The sequence below is a fragment of the Seriola aureovittata genome, chromosome 22 (assembly GCF_021018895.1).
Source record: "Seriola aureovittata isolate HTS-2021-v1 ecotype China chromosome 22, ASM2101889v1, whole genome shotgun sequence".
NCBI lineage: Eukaryota > Metazoa > Chordata > Actinopteri > Carangiformes > Carangidae > Seriola > Seriola aureovittata.
This window is the reverse complement of record NC_079385.1, coordinates 5,061,077-5,077,275: the sequence shown is the minus strand read 5'-3', so window position 1 is coordinate 5,077,275 and position 16,199 is coordinate 5,061,077. Positions and strand designations below refer to the sequence as shown.

Genomic DNA, 16,199 nt, shown 5'->3' with positions numbered 1-16,199 from the left:
GTGACGTAATGATTTTTTTAAAAGTAAATCCAGCTGACAGGCTAACGTGACACCAGCAGCCAAATCGACTCAGAGCCATATTGAGGGGGTACGAAGGGGGTGAACAATGCCCCCACTGGTGGACTGTGGCCTGTGCAGTGGTGGGGGCTCGTCTCTGATGTGGTCTGAGTTTTTTTTATTTTCTGCAGTGAAGACACACAATTAGACTTTATTATAAATATTTAACAAAACAACAAATAAGCATTTTCAGTCAGACAGATTGGACCCAAGGTGGCCCCTGAGGGCCTGGGGCCGCTCACTCTGAGATGGTTATTATTTTCCTTTTGAATTCATTGATTTCACTGCTAAATTTTGCTGTTTTAAATGCTTATTTAAGCCCTCAATTTCTTTCTTGCTATTTTCTGTTAGCTCGTTTGAAACAAAACAAATTTGACTTGAGGATATCAGACATTTGTCAGAAAAGAAAATAGAGAAAACCAAAAGGCATCCAGAACTTATTTTAACTGAAAATGATTTATGAAAAAGATTTTCCATGTGGACAGAGCACGAAGCTGCTGTGGCCAGTTATATCCAAAACAGCTTGAATCTCTGCCCCATTGAAGTGGCCTGATTCCTGATTCCTGATTCATAACAGATCCGTCACATGTATTTAAATCCTGCCAGACACCAGTACAGGTGCTACACAGAGGAAACGCCTAATTTAAAAGATATTGGTTCAAATCCCAATGTCCCAGTTTCAGTCTGTTGTGTCTAAACGCAGTTAAGTCACCGGGTTATTGTTTGCTCTCTGCGGTAAATCGATTTTCTTAAATGGCGTGTAAATGAAAAGCTGGTTTCTGTTGGTGGGGTAAGGGATTTTGGAAAACCTGGTTGACATTATTTCTGCTGGAGAAAACCTAATTTCTTGGCGACTTGTTCAGAAGTGCATGACCAAGACTTCAGAAAAGAAAGTATTTCAATAGAATTTATTTCTACAGGAACGACAACAAAATAAGTGTATTGTGGGAATCCCTCAAAACCACTGTGACTATACTGTGTGGTATACAGTTTGTTGCGACTGCGGCTCAGGAGGCGGTTTAGTTCCTGGCTCCTCCAATCAGCATGTCAACGTGTCCTTGGCCATATACAATTTGCAATGCCATTATAGAGCTTTAGTTGTGACTCACCATTCAAGGAAAAAATAACTGCACATGGGTGTTACCAAGGTGCCACTTATGTGAACTGAGATCTGTTGGTTCCTGCTTTTGAGTTGAATGTTATTTGAAGGTTGTGTAGAGAAAATGAACGGAAAGCACTAACTGAAAAAGAAGTAGATCAGGCAGGTTGCTGAAAAAAAGCTGCTCCACCTCAGACACACATTTTTTTTTTTTTATCAAAGGAATCAAATATGTTTGATCAAATTTAACAACAATAAAAAGGTGCATGGTGCAATTGATTTTTCTATCAATTTCTGTCTATCAGGGTTTCCTTCATTTTGGTTACATCAGAATCAGAATACTTTGTTGATCCCAGGGGGAATTAGGTTAGGTTACCGTGGCTAAGTCAGCAAAGAAAAGAGAATAGGAAGTAGATTACAAAATAAGAAATAATCATCAAATACAATCATCAAATATAAAAATACTTATGTTATAGTATATTAAACAAAAAATTAGAAATATATAAGGATATGTGTATAAATTGCACTTGTATGAAGTGTCAGAATTGCACAGTTTGTATAATTACATATAAATTAACAAATTATGATGAAACGTCAGACACCCTGAGGAACAAGTTGTACAGTTTGATGGCCACAGGCAGGAATGACTTCCTGTGGCGCTCTGTGGTGGATCGTGGCAGAATTAAGTGGCTGCAGGTGGTAAACTAACCTGACCAAAGTTACTTCAATTTGATGCAGACTTGGTTAATTTAAACGTGTGCAACTGGTGATTTTCACACTAATTTCAGCCTGGTATAACACTCAGAAGGTGTTCTCGTTTCAATAGGCTGCTCTGAGGTGAACGTACGATGTTCTGAGCAATCACCTGCTCAGATGAATGATGTAGTAACGGCCTGTCATGTGATGTAGCACCACTGCTCGCTTCCTCTGAGGCTTTGTTCCAGTGTCAAAAAAGATCATCTTTATTAGTGACAAGGTGGTGCACCTCCACTCTAATACGCTGTGGGAAACCCTGCGTGCTAAAGGCCTTTCCACACACACCAAATCTAAGTGACTCACACAGTAATGCATGCACATGAGCGCACACACAAACATTCATACCCTCTGCTTTCACACAGTCATTTGTAAGGTGGGTAAACAGATATTGTCATTTTGTTTGTGTTTGTGTTTTTTGTTTGTGTTTGTAGCCTACTGATTTGAAACTTCTGAACTTTGGAGGACTTATATTCCTAAATACAAACTCAGTTTCAATAAATTATAAGTGGTTCCTTGTTTATTCAGTTGCTGCTTATTCCTGCTGGAGCCTCACCCAGAATGAACTGGGTGAAAGGCAGGGAAATACCTTTGGCAGGATACCAGTGTACAGTAGTGTACAGACTGAACTATTTTAATATATATTATAATGTGAAATTCATGTGCTTAATTATAGCAAGTAATTGATGAGACATACATAATACATGCCGTGTCTGTCCACCACAACATACGCACAAGAGATATGCAGATATTGTCCTTCATGAGTATCATGGTTTTACAGGCAACATCTTTCTTTTGATCTCTGGTTCACTCTATGTGTACAGTGTGTGTGTGTTTGCATGTCTATATTAAATTAAATTAACCTTTATTTACTCAGGGAAGGTTCGCTTAGCACAAATGCTCCTTTACCCACGCCCTACTTCTCATTCACACATACAGGCAGCCCAGTATGACCATGCTTTGATGCAAGTGGAGATGCTTCTTCTATTGTTGTAGGGATTAGTCATTAGTCATTCACACTTGGTGGGGAGTATTTTTGCATGTCCAGGTTCCTTTTCTTGTATTCTTTTATCCTTGTATGTCATCCAGTGGAACAGTATTTGTATGACCTGAATGATATTTATTCACCAGCCACTTATCAAACCTTTTCTGATGACTAAAGGCCTCGTTATGCCAGAAAGTGACAAAGTGAAATTAATCCACTCATGTTTGCAAAATGTTTAGCTATAGAAGCTTGTTGATGTTACTAATCACATGGCTAGCTGAGGAACTGTTAGTAACATGTTTGAGCCTCAGTCAGACCCGGACTCAGATGAGGAGTCTGTTGAGACCAGAACCAGAGACTAGCAGACAGATCAGAACCGTTAGCGTAGTTAGCATCTTTTATTTGTTTATGTTGTTTGTTAGCTTGTAAGTGGCAGCGGATGACGCAGTGTTAGTGGTTGTGCTAATGCCAACTCTCTCTCTCTCTACTGACAAGGTTCAGGTTTATTTAGCACAAGTTGACAGGATTGGTTCCTTTGGTTTGTGATGTATGAAACCCTGGCTGTATGAATCTGTTCTTATTTGTCATTAGTTCACTGCAGTTCATGATGGAAGTACTCAGTTTGTCTTGTATAATGTAAAAGAGGAAAAAGCTGTCTGAGCTAATGAAATTGCTAACTTAACCAAGTTATCAAGCTTCTTATTTCAGTCACCAATGGGCAAATAAGTTTACACAGTTTATTCAAAAGAAATTATCTATCTTTACAATCTGCAAGTAAATATGAATAATATGGTTTTCTGTGCTACCAAAACAGGCAGGACCTCCTCGCAACCATGAGGACTTGGGAAGAGGTTCGCCAACACATACACACAAAGGACAAAACTCGAGGACACCATTCACACAGTGGGAGGGGAGATGAGGATTTATTATTTATTAACCTCGGCTAATTCATAACGCACTGATGCACTTCCGCACACAGGCATTTCTTGGGGTGTAGCATTTACTCTGTGCTCAGCTTACCAGCCAGCTTTAATTTAAAATCCTTTAAAACACAACCTTCAAAAGTTAAAAAACAGATTCGCCTTCTCATGTTACTGTACATTCCTTCTCCGTGACGTCTTCTTCTTTTCATTTTAACTGTCATCACAGTTGTATGTAACTCAAGCAAGGCAAACAAGCAGGCCTTATATGCAAATGTGATGCAGAGGCAAAAGAGCCAATGAGCTCATTTCAGTGATTTCATAATAGTCTGTCATTTAGAACCTGTCACCAGCTGAGGCCTTAAATATAAGCTTAGTCCTCAAAGTGTTGTCAACAGATGCAGACATTTATCCTGGGTTACATAAGACTGGTTGAGGATTAGTTTCTACAGGTTTTAGAAATATATAATATAATATTATTATTTTTATGAAAGGAAATTCTACCTTTTCAGTCAATAAGTTGTGATTTAAATATAGTATGTGTTTAATGTGTAAAATTTAAACATCAGCTTTCAGGTTTCTACCACAGGTAATTATAAATGCCAGTTGTGTTGTCGTGGTTGTGAGATAAGATGCAAAATTATTCAACTGTGTGGCATTTCTTTTAACAATCTTAATTATATAGTAAAGTTTTAAGTACAAAATATCTGTTTTAAGCAGTATAAGGCATCTTTGCCTCTTGACACTAGCATCTCTGTTGTCCAAGAATAAAATACAACAACATTTCACTTGAAGATGTGTTAGGTAAACACTGGAAAACAAATAGTTTTAAGTTGGAAATGAAAATTTTGTGACATCATCAATGTGCAATTCCTGAAATTGTTACCACACATGACTCTTTCAGTCCTGTTTTTTAAACATTATTTGCTCATAGTATTTAACTTAATGACTGCTTAAACTAGCAGCACTATAACCTTTGAAAAAACAAACACAAAAGTCAAATAAAAAGTATCTCCTGGTTTGATAAAAAGCTGGAAAACCACAGAAATACAGTGGTGTCAGATGAAGGGGGGCGCAGGAAATAAGCAGAAACTCCAATCATGCCTGACATGACAGTAACCTTCAATCATTTGTTGTACTTTTTTTCCCTTCTTCACTGACTTTCAAACACCACCTCCGTCATACCTATGACACAACTCCAATTATTCCTGTACAAACTTGTACTGTACAAAAGCACAGTCACTGTCTCTTAATTTTGATGTTGTAAAAAAAAGGTGAACTGCTGGATTTTTCACCCTGGTAATGTGCACAGTGTGTGTTTTCTTAGGAATGTACATGTCAGAAGCATTGAACCATTCATTTTTATTTAAATGTACCATATTGTATAAACGTAGATTTGCATGTTTTCCTTCATTACAAAGCAGGTCTAGGTTCTATATTATGCTGTGAAATATCAAAGTGCTCAGTCCACGGAGAAATGCACACAACCTGAGAAACTGAGCCTTAAAATGAGCCGTCAGGACTTCTGTAACTTTGTGATGTCACATCAAAGCAGTCACTACCCTTAGCCATGCCCCCAGCACGGCACACCTGGACCCACCATCCAACCTTTTTCTTGTTTGTCGTTTAAACGTTATTAACAACACAACACCAAGCAGCCATTCTGTCATTGAGCTAGCAGCTAAAATCTCCTCTGTCAAAGTAAACAGCACCACTAACAAACAATGGTTTCTCTTTATAGCAACTGAGCTAAGCTAATGAGTTAACCGGCCAAGCAACAAGCTTGCTAATTTACCGTCAACAACAAAGCTATTACGACTGATTATAGCGCTAGCTTGGCTTGTTTGTGTGTTGGCAGTTAGCCTGCCAGCTACAACAGGTCACCAACTAATCCTACGAGTAGTTACCACTTCACCGTCTGTTGTTAGCATCACGTCTCTTATCAACAGTCAATGTCAGTCCTTTTAAACATGTCCAGTCTTTCTCTAACCTTACACGAATGGTTTTTCTTGCCTAAACTCAACCAGCCAGAAAACAGTATGAATCATGAACCTGTATGAAGCAGATATGAACATTTCATGTTTAAAAGAACATTGATGGGATGCTAACAACAGTCTCCTTTATCTTTGAATACATGCAACACTTTCTCCTTCCACCTTTGCCTCCTCTGCGTCCTCATTTACCTCTCAGATCTGGTTTGTCCTTCCTCCTCTGTCCTCCAGCACCCTCCTTTTCTTTCACTCTCAGTCTCTCCCCTGCCTCACCTCCTGTCACACCTCTCCTCTTTCCACGTGTCCACTTCTTCCTCCTCCTCGTTCTTTCTCTTCCTCCTTTTCCTCCTTGTCTCCTCTCTTTGTGGTCTATGCTCATTTCTCCTTCTTTCCTCCCTCACCTACTTTTTTTTTTTCTACATTCTCTCACTCCATTACTTGTCCTGCTTCTGTCTCTCTCCCTGGAGAACAGGATGAATAATGCAGTGTTCTGCTCTGATAATCATCATCATCATCGGTCTTCCCTCTGATAGTTAGTAAAACATTTCCTTATTTCTCTCTGTTAGCCCAGACTGTCAGGAAAAATCACTTCAGAGGGGCACAATTGTACGGAAGGGCAAGCGAGCAAGTTTGTTTTTAGAATGTATCTCCTTTCTGAATTGAAGGTCACATGATAGTGTGTAACATATGTTGTACATATAGTAAAGCTCTTTAAGACAAACCTGTGACTTTTAGCTATATACTTTCTGGCATAGCAGATAATGTAAACATCAACACAATTGTTGGTCATAGCTGTGAACTCATATATATATATATAAACATAAATTGAACAAAAATGTATTGTACATATAGGCAATATATATAAACATATATATATATATGTTTATATATATTGCCTATATGTACAACACATTTTTGTATATACATGAAATATACTGCACTTATATAAAGCTTTTCTAGTCTTATCGACTACTCAAAGCACTTTTCACTCATTCTCACACACACAAACACACACACACACACACACACACACACACACACACACACACACACACAATATCAGTGTCTTGCCCAAGGACTCTTTGACATGCAGATTGGAGGAGCCAGAAACAAAACCACCGTCCTTCCAAGTAGTGGATAACACGCCCTGCTTCCTAAGCCACCGCCGCCCATAAGTCCATACATACCACAGCTATGTTTGGGGTATTGGAGAATATTTGTATTTTACTTATCTGTTTTTTGTATTGGAATAACACACACATGTATTTGTATAGCTACACATTGATGTTGTACAAATATAAGTGATTATATTAATTAGGATTCTCCAAAAACTACTAAAACCTAAACACACAACACAACACACACGCACGCACGCACACACACACACGCACGCACACACACACACACATGCACGCACGCACACACGCACGCACACACACACACACACACACACGCACAGACAAAACACATGCACACATTCGAACAAGAAAAAAAAAATTCAAGCTCTCTAACACTGACATACACACACGTATACACATAGTATCTCACAAACTAAGCACAACAAGTACTCCAGTACTCTATAATCAGTGCCAAGTTTGGGCTTGTGTCAACACAAACACACGAGTCTGCATGTGTGTGTGTGTGTGTGTGTGTGTATGTGTGTGTGTGTGTGTGTGTGTGTGTGTGTGTGTGTGTGTGTGTGTGTTCAGGAGCATGTAGGGAGGCTTCCACTCTGTCAAAGCCACAGGCTCCAGGATCATTAACACACACATGTGCTGCTGTGTGTAACCCAAAGTCTTCACTTTCTTCGTCCTGTGTTTATTTGTCTAAATGTCTGGGAGGCCAGTAGAACAGAGTGGCCATAACTTCTTCCTCTTCTCCTTCATCTGATTTTCTCTTCCTTCTTTTCTCCCTCTTTTCCGTCTCTCTCCATTTACTCTCTCCCTCGCCTCCTCTCTTTCTCCACTTCCTGCTTTCCTTAATGTCCCCCTTCCCCCTGACTTTTTTCACCCCTTTTTCTCCTTCCTTTCCTCACCTCCTCCCTTCCTCAACCCCCCTCATTCATTTTAATATCTCTCTCTAGTGTGTTTGTTTTTTATACCAGCACACATCTGTCTCTATTCATTAATAAGAGCGTGTGTTCGCATCGGTCTTCCTATTACAGTTTGAATAAGCCTGTGTTAATATGTGTGTGTTTAATTTTCCATGCGACAGAGAGCGGCACGTCACGCACAGTACCGTGACAAAATCATTGTCCCATCAATTATTTGCTGTTGATATTTTCAACAGGAACAGTGTTGGTGGCTGGGATTGTTCGCTGATCCCTATCACAGTGCAAACAAAGAAGGAAGTGTGCAGTGTGGGCGATCGCAGCATAAAGCACATGGAATTTACTGTGCAAACAAATCTGATTCAGTTCATGTAATGCAAGATGTTGCCTGTGATCTTGTGTTGTCAGAAAAGACTCAGGCTCCAGGGTTTGGGGTTATCTGGGGGCATCCCAACATGGCACCACTGCTCCGCCCTCTAGGAGACAACTCGACATTTCACATGTCTACCCGACGCAACAACTGGAGTCCAGTCAAGTCACTACAAGACATATTAATTTATGAGGAAGTTTAAACAAACATGAGCACAGACTAAACAAAAACAAAAGCATGAAGAGAATCGTAATTCCCATAGAGAGCTAGGTTGTTCTCTGTGATTTTCAGTTTTTTCTGAGAGGTTTTCAGTCTTAATCCTAGTTATTCAACCCTATAAGTGGCTACAGTTTTAAGGTTTCTGATCATGTGTGTGCAGGTCACGTCTTCATATCTCCACCACAATTTTTTTTTTTTTTTTTTACCAACAGAATGACCTCTGGATAAGGTGTTTACATGCCACAGTATCCTGGTTTCTATCCAGCTCATATCCAGAATTTCTCAGAATTGGAATAAGGCCTTACCTCAGGTTTCTAAAATCAGGATGTTATGTTTCCATTCACAAAACATCACCAGGGTCATAACTCAGATACTAGTGTGCATGTAAACACACACAGTTTTTTTACTGAAAAATGCACCAGAATTGATGTGTATGGCTTCAGACTTTAATGCAGGAGACTTGAGTCGTGTCCTTTCACAGACTTTTACACGTTCTTTTTTTTTAATAGGCTGTAGAAATCTTTCACTAACCTCAAACTAGTGGACAAAAACTACCCAAGAGGCAGCATTTTTCAGTCTGACCTTCATTCAGTACTGTGCCTGAAAACATCCAGTGATGGAGGACTAAAGCTGCTTATATACAATACAGTTAAATCTAGACATTGTGTAACCTTAACCAGAGTCAGTCTGCTATTACCAACCAGCATCAAATTGTAGTTTCAGTCAGTCAGCTCACATGGAAGGATTATTAAGTCACTGCAGAATATGTATGAGGCTGATATTTAGCATTTATTCTCCTTTTCATTCCCCACAAAGATGCAACCAAGTATTGAGGAGTGATAGTTAAAAGTTGAGTGGTGAGGTGAGAAGTGTGCATTTAGATAATGCACTGGACATATGTCACATGAGAGTATCAGGAGGCAAGTTTTGCTTCAAGTGTTTTCTCTTTTAGTAGTTTAAAGGCAACAAGGAACCACTTTTGAGAGAAAAGGCTAAGACTATCCCATAATAGGACTCCCATACGAGGAGCCTCACAGCAAGACCCCTCAATATACTCCAGTCCCATTGAAGGGAAGTCCACCAGAGTCTAGTAGACTATCATTAAGGAATCCACCAGAGACCCAATAGAAGGAGGATCCCTGTATAAGCCAGTGCCTTCAAAAACCCAAGGGTGGGAGTCCATCAGAATCAAACAGACTCAGATAGATGATGCCATAGTGAGGATTGTAAAAGGTAGGTGTGATATCACTGTTGATGAATTCTTCAGGCTTTAAGATTCAGGAGATTTGAACAAACCTTTATCTTTAGCTAAAAGTCCAGACTGCCTCACTCCTGATGGGAAGAGGAGAAACCTGAAGCTGGATGCACAGCAGACAAACAAGGATGGATGTTCAGAGTTTAAGTCTCAGAAGACTGATCCTTGGTTTGTCATCCCATCCCAGGATGGAGAAAGAGAGGCAGAAGAAGAAACAGGAGAGGAAAAGTCTGTGTAGGGTGCACAGTAAATTCTCTAATGGTCACACACAAGCGTAGGAATAATGGTTTTAAATAAGTTCTCCATAAAATGTATTAAAGACAGTTTCATATAAAACAGTTTTATACTGACCCAACCCAGCATGATACATATAGTTTTCTGTTCTGGACTGGGTTCTGCACCAGTTGTGTGTTAGTGTAAGGTCTTTCCTAAGTTCTTAGAAACTACTAGTTAGTTTTAAACTAGTGTTTTACTAAATTCAGTTGCGCCAGTAAAATCTACATGATGTCTTAACAAGTAAAAACTTGAGTAATGTGTGAATCAGTCACAACACAACATCTGTTGGCCAGTGATCAAAAATTTGATAATGTAAAAAAGGACGTCCGCTGCAGCGACACATGAAGAAGTCATGATATCATTAACTGAAGGAAAATAACTCACTGCTCGACCTGTTCCTCAGTCAGTCAGATGTCCTGCGAAGAGATCAGCCTTAATGGAGGACGCTGAGATGTTGAGATTCTGAAATATCAGGCAGAGAAGAAAGATTTGAGGCATAAAGAAATAATAAACTCAACCTTGAAATCATTCAGATTCAGATTCAGATTCAGATTCAGAATACTTTATGAATCCCAGACAGGCAATTCATTTCTACAATCTAACCCATCCATATAAAGATTGAATAGAGTAAAGTACATCAGCTGTAAAAAGCAACTAAAGGAAACAATAAGAACACAGTAGATTTAAGAATTGGTAGACTGCCGGGTCGCACACTTAGAGCGCCCCTTCCACAGGCAGGGTTTTCTTAATCATGACAGTACGAGAGGAACTGAAGCCACTTGTCTGCACATTTAATAAAACTTAGACAGAGGGTAATAAATCAGAGTAAATTCTGTTAAATGATTCATATGATGGGTTTATTCAAAGTATATTGTTTCCAGCGTTTGTACAAATTGTACGAAACAATATACATATAATTTTTTAACATTGAAAATATAGATTGCAACATGTTTGTTTCTATTGACAATCCTTACTGTAGATTGATTCCTTATGTCTGATTCATTATATCTTTATGCAAATGGTTGCTCCTGTTGGCTATAGACCCTCCTATAGACTGGCTCATCCTCATCCTGTTCCTGTTCCTCCTCAAAGCGAACTTTCAATAACACAACATGGCCATATTGTGAATAACAACACAACATGCTACCACATGGTACAACTGCTACCCTGTCAGGATCCATTGCAGTGTCTGTCAATATAATGAATGTTTTTCATTAACAACGGGAGTGACTTCATTCAGCTGGACAAATCAAAGTGTTTACAGTGGATGCATTAGAGTAAAGACTACATTTGGAAATAAAGAAGAACATTGCAACAAAAGTGTCAACAACAGATAAACTACAAATCCACAAAAATTTGGTCACTATTTCTATCAGATTATTTTTACATTAACCTTTTTTTTTCTTTAAAACATGTCTCTTTTAAAAATGTTTGGTAATCGCTTTGAACTCACTTACTTCAGGACCTTGGACAGCAACTGGCAGGCAAGTGCCACACAGTGCAAATCTGCTGCATCGCTGACATTCTCTTTTTTTTACCTCTTTTTTTTTTTTTTTTACATTAAACTAGTCCTTCATGTTAATCATGTGTTTTATATTTTAATCAGCCCTTTAGAAATGAATTATGTAATTAAATAGAAAGGACTCATTTATAGTTTTGATGATAAATGTAGAATGAGGAAATTATTTTTCCACACTTAGTTTTTCAGCCACTTCAAAAAATCTGTGTGTGACAAGGGGGTGCCTTGTTCCCGATGGCAGCTGGACATAGTTACCAACTTGTCTTTGTAGTGCAGGAGCCAGTCACCTAATGGCTCTACTCGCAGATCTCTTGTGAACTTCAATTGTGTCTCCATGAAACCAGGCAAAATACTGAAGTGCAATTCAAACTTGTCGACTTGGTTAAAGTGCACCATTATGATCTGTTGGGCGCTTTAAGTCAGCTGGCAGAAGATCCATAATCCTCATTGTAACGGGTGGAAATATACATGTCATCATATTATCCACTGACAGCGAATATGTCGTCCATTTTTAATTTGCCTGTCTAGTCCCTCACGGCTGGCCATATGTTATGCTGTAGCAGGCAAATTGGTTCAGTAGCTATGCAGTACATTTGGTAGTTACTAGGGGTAAAGCTTATGTAAGAAACAGTTACTGTGGAGCAACCCGTTGTAATTTAGTTATGGGTAAATCTCCACTGGGTAAACACATTAGAACTAGGTCAGGTTCGAACTGAGGAATAGGTGGTGCTGGTCCACAGTGGTTAACTTGTATAAAGGTATCACGAATACTTTGCTACTTCCTGAATGTGCTAATGTGAAGGCAGTGGGAGGCCTTCACTGTGAGTGCTGACACTAACTGTGGTTAGCTAACATTATCCAAGATTCACTCCATATAGTTTTTCTAACATGAAATTTAGACATATTCTGTAATTCTCTCAGAAGGTTGTTTTGCATGGGTTGGAATATTACGTCTTTAACAGTGCTCCAGCAACTGGAGCAAAAATCCAAGATCAGTTCTGGACAGGGCAAAAAGACAGGGCCACGTACAGGTAAAGGGATTTGGTGAAGACATGTATGTAAATGCACTGACTGTAGCCTTTATTAAAACCTTTATTAAAGCCTTTTAGCCTTTTCTTAACATTTCTAAAAGCCTAAAAAACATGTGGTCAATGAATTTAGCTAAATGATCTTCTGCTTCATTTTAGGTAACACATATCGATCAATAGTAGGATAAAAAGTCAGATTGATGCATTGGGTGTGCGAGAGGGAGTGGTGGTACTGATGATGTGGGAAAAGTAATGAGGGCAGATGCATGTCTTCTGTTTCTCTACATGAAGTCATACAATCAAATATGATTTGGCGTGATGAGCTAACCCTGCTCATCATCCTGTATAAAACCACACTTGACCATTAGCTTTAGGTTTGTAATAGCTACCATAGCAGCGTTACTGGAAGAGGTGTATTTGGGAAATCAATTGCTAAAAATTTTTCTTACAATTGCCCTCAATATTCACAGTTGCCCATGGTTCACTCAGCTACAAATCACACACACAAACTTCAAAAAAGTTCTGTTAGCCTGTTAGCCTGTGCTATCAATGCTCAATTATCAACTTGGCTAAGCAGTTAGCATCCCATACACTCGCTAGCTTAGCGGCTAATGAACACACCAGTGTTGACAACAGCGTTCAATGGAAAAAATGCAAAAGCTGGCTTGAAAAGTCGCTAAATGTTGCTAGATGACATTATAGGCTAATTAGCATATTCATGACATCATGTCGTATTTGCATGCAGCATAGTTTCAGCCAGTTTCAGCCCTTTATTTGTTTGCTTCTCCCCTCCTCTCTGTGTTAACATATAGCGTATTTTAATACAGCTGGATTCTCAATAAAGCCGTTCTCATTTACATGTTTTTCTGTTTCTGTTGTGACTGAAGCGTGGCCTGTTCAGACTACATGTTAACCAGCAGTCACTTCCAGCTGCTCCGCCTGAGAGGTGGAGTCACTGAGCAGAGTAGACAGAGACATGTGCCTTTGTTCAAAGGGCAGTACTGGTGACTCACTGAAAAGGAGCTCATATGGTTTATCCAAAAAGTCTCTAGATTGTGATTGAAAAGTTGTTAAATCTAGCAATAATGATGCTAAGTTGGCAATACTGCTGCCATCACTGTATGACCACTGATAGTGATCAATAAAAACAAAGGAGATGAAACTGAAGGTGGCTTCTACATTTTTGTTGTAGTTACACCTGTTTTCCTCTGATATTATTCAGAACTAAATTATTATTAAACGGTGAAGCCAAAATATATTACATGACAATAAGAACACAATGGAGCAAAAGAACCAAACTCTGCAGAGATTCAGGTGGTAGTGAAAGCTGCTGAAGGACATAGGAATAATAATACTAGAACAGATATAAAAGTGCACTGTTTCTCACTTATTGCCTGCAAATCCACAAACGTAGGCCACTTAGGGGCAGCAGAAACAGGCTGTAAACATAACAGCGACATATCATCATATTACATTGATAGTAAACAATTGCATATTTGTACAGCAGATTTGGACACACATTAGCATTTATTTGAAGTCATGTTTTTGGCCGCCTGGCTACTACTCCTTCTTTTGCCCTTCATCAACTATCACTTACCTACCGAACAAATAGTAGCTAGTCCCCAACCTTGTCTGGACGGGTATCAGGTGGGTTTATCAGAGCTCTTTAATCTGTTTCTCCTCTCACTTCTCTCTCTCCTTCCTTCACTATCTTTCCTCCCTCTGCACCCCCACATCTCCCCTCAACTCTTTGTTTCAGATCTCTTACCCTCCTCTCCATCTTTTCCGGCGTCTCCTCCTGGTCGTCACCCTCCCCTCTCTCAGCTGACTCCTTTTCTTTTCTTGTCCTCCGCCTCTTCATCCATCGCTCTCCTCTAAAACTTCCCCCCTTCTCCCTTGCTCCTTACATATTTGATGATTTCGCTGCGGTCCAGGGTAATAATTACACAGTTGTCACGTCACATGGGGAGCCCGAGGGATATGCAGGAGATGTGTGTTGCCATTGTGCTGATTAAAAATTGAACACGTCCTTTATAGTGATGATGCTGAATGAAAGGCTGGTATTAAGGGACCTCTTATGATGTATGACTAATGCTTAGTCATAGAGGGGGGAAAAAAATACAGTGTAGTCCTCATTTTATAACCTTCAGCGACAAATGAAAACAACATGCAATGTTTCTTTGTTTCTAGTCTCTTCAATACTGTCTGTGTATACTTTTACCATATTGCATAATGCTAATTATTCTTCATCCATGGACCATATTGCACATTAATGTACAGCTCTTTTTTTTTTTTGACATGCACTGATTTACAGTGTATTTTAGGATATTATCATTATACAGTGTATATTCAACACATAGTTATTATGGTTCTACCTTTAGTCACTATTCTGTTTTTATTTTTCTTCATTTATTTAGTACTGTACTTAGTCTGTGTTGTTGTTGTAAATAATTTAACCTTTAATTGTATTTGTCCATCACCTACCTCATTGTTTTTGTGATTTATGTGAAGTGGCTGCTATAACACTACAGTTTAAGAGAGTACTATTCAATTAAGAGAGTACTATTTTACCTATTCTACCTACCTACCAGCCAAACTATCTATATATCGAACTACCTACCTACCTGCTTACCTACCGACCTACCAAACTACCTTCCTATGAAACTACCTGCCTACGTATCTACCTATAGACTGAACTACTTACCTACTGAAGTACCTATAGAGAGAACTACCGAACTACCTACATATAAAACATGCCTATAGTGGGGGCAATTAACTAGGAAACTTTGTTCCCAGTCCAGATTAAACAGTCTGAATCCAGACTGGGCTCTGCCTGTTGAGTATGTCTGGTCTATAGAGAGGGTCCAGACACTGGAATAAACTAATTATGGTAAACGTTCTGTACCTTTAGAAAAAATACAACTTAAATAGTTGAGTTGAATCATTTTGAGATCACAGTCACTAAAAAAGATTGGTGACTTTCTTCAGGTGGGAAAAGTTTTAAAGTTTGTCCAAAACTTGATAGATTTGTTGTGAAAAAAGTGACTAATGGGGTCTTAAAAGTTTCCTGGCCTAGCATGAAATTTTAAGGTTTGCTAATCTTTCTTCTCCCCAATTGTACTAGGGTGAAGACAGAAAAGAATAGTTTAGTGTAGTATTAAGACTTCAGATCTAAATGAGCTCAGCTGCAAAGCAAAACATTTTTTCCATCTGAACTTGGAATATTGGTTGAAAGATTAGATATTTTTGGAACGACACGCAGGCATCATGCAAGAGCAAGGCTACTGAATGTGTCAGGAAATATTAGTTTAATGGTTGAGGAAGGAAAATTTGTGCTTAGTGAATATATTCTTTGGAAAGAGTATTTCTGAAAACAGATAAAAACACAATGTACTGCCATACTTAATAATAAGTATTACTAACTGCTTCTATCATATCACCCTGGGCAGGAGCGGCTATGAGCCACTGTAAGTCAGGAGAATGAGCAGAACAGTAAAGTCATGTGAGAAATAATATTGCTGCTCCTCTGTGATGTGGTGCTGAAATGAGAAATGTGTGATGCTTCTTTTAATTTGTGTTTTTCTTTCTCTCATTCACTGTTTCTAGTTTGATTTCACACTTCCCAGACGTTATATTTAAGATGGAGTTTCCTCTGTTGCAGTGGTACAGAGAGTAAA

At 38.9% G+C, this 16,199-nt stretch overlaps 1 long non-coding RNA gene across 1 annotated transcript in view; it reads right to left on the bottom strand.

Annotated features, from left to right (window-relative positions):
- The window catches only part of LOC130163599 (uncharacterized), a 64,250-nt gene extending 49,758 nt beyond the window's left edge, over positions 1-14,492 (bottom strand). The window contains exons 1-2 of the long non-coding RNA XR_008826489.1: positions 14,291-14,492; positions 10,360-10,437 (exon numbers count right to left, since the gene is read on the bottom strand). This is a non-coding gene — a long non-coding RNA (uncharacterized LOC130163599). The remainder of the gene's footprint in view (positions 1-10,359; positions 10,438-14,290) is intronic.
- Positions 14,493-16,199: the final 1,707 nt, after the last annotated feature.